Here is a 1,231-nt window from a genome sequence, read left to right on the forward strand (position 1 = left end):
AATTTTCTAAAGAGATGGAAAGAAATTGGAGTACAAGGGAAGTGGAAGAGTGTATCATATGGAAGCAAGTGTCATCTTGGTATTCAAAAGATGGCACAACGATCAGACATGTGACAATTGCAACGGTTCTCATGCATAATTCAAAATGCAATGTTAAGAGTGCTAACCTTCGAGAACGGACCAGGTCCCTCTCTGTAGGTTGAATGTGATTGTCTAGATCTGTCCTGACCTCCCTTTTCCTTCATCCATTTTGCCATGTGTGTATACCTGCAAAAGGTATGAGACTGAATTTGCTAAAACATATATAACTGAAAAGCAAGGATACCTGCTCCCTTTGCATAGTCATGAGAGGGTTGATTGCTTCAGGCAGGATCCTTTCAGTTCAGTTTCAGCATTCCCAACTTCAATTTGTTTATCTTGACCAGGCCTCTCGTCAGAGCTTTTGTGAAGATATCATTGATTTGATCTTATAGAATTACAAGCTGATATTTCCTTTCTCAACATGATCCTTCAGAAATTGATGTCTCACATTAATATGCTTAGTCCTTTTATGGTGGACTGAGTTCTTAGCCATAGTGAGAGCACTCGTGATAGTACATAGGAGACGGATAGTCAGAGTAACCACTCTAAGAACTTCACGCTGTTATTTGATCCATATGAGTTGAGCACACCAACATGCATCTGCTACATACCTTGCCTCAATTGTTGAAAGAGCAACAAAATCTTGCCTTTTATTCCCATGAATGAGATATGATCCCATAAAATGAGTCATTCNGAGTTGAGCACACCAGCCTACATCTGCTACATACTTGCCTCAATTGTTGAAAGAGCAACAAAATCTTGCCTTTTATTCCCCATGAATGAGATATGAGACCATAAAATGAATCATTCCTGCTCTTTCTATCAGCTTGATACTCAGCATAATCAGCGTCACCATCTTTCTTCAATCAACACAAAATCTCCTGATGGATAGAGTAGAACCAGGTCCATGTCTTCATCAAAAGTCTTAGGATTCTCTTAGCAGCCTTCGAATGTGATTCCGTTGGAAAAGCTTGGAATCTTGCATAAATCCTAACACTTGTATCTTTTACATCTGGACCGGATCCATCAGCGCCCAGCTTCGAGTTGGTCCCCATGGGAGTATCAATTGACTTGGCATCCATAATATGAAACTTCTTCAGTAGCTTCTCTGAGCTTGAACCAGGTCCCTGTTTTGGACAAGTTGTTCCTT

This window comes from Solanum stenotomum, chromosome 4, assembly GCF_019186545.1.
Source record: "Solanum stenotomum isolate F172 chromosome 4, ASM1918654v1, whole genome shotgun sequence".
Classification (NCBI taxonomy): domain Eukaryota; kingdom Viridiplantae; phylum Streptophyta; class Magnoliopsida; order Solanales; family Solanaceae; genus Solanum; species Solanum stenotomum.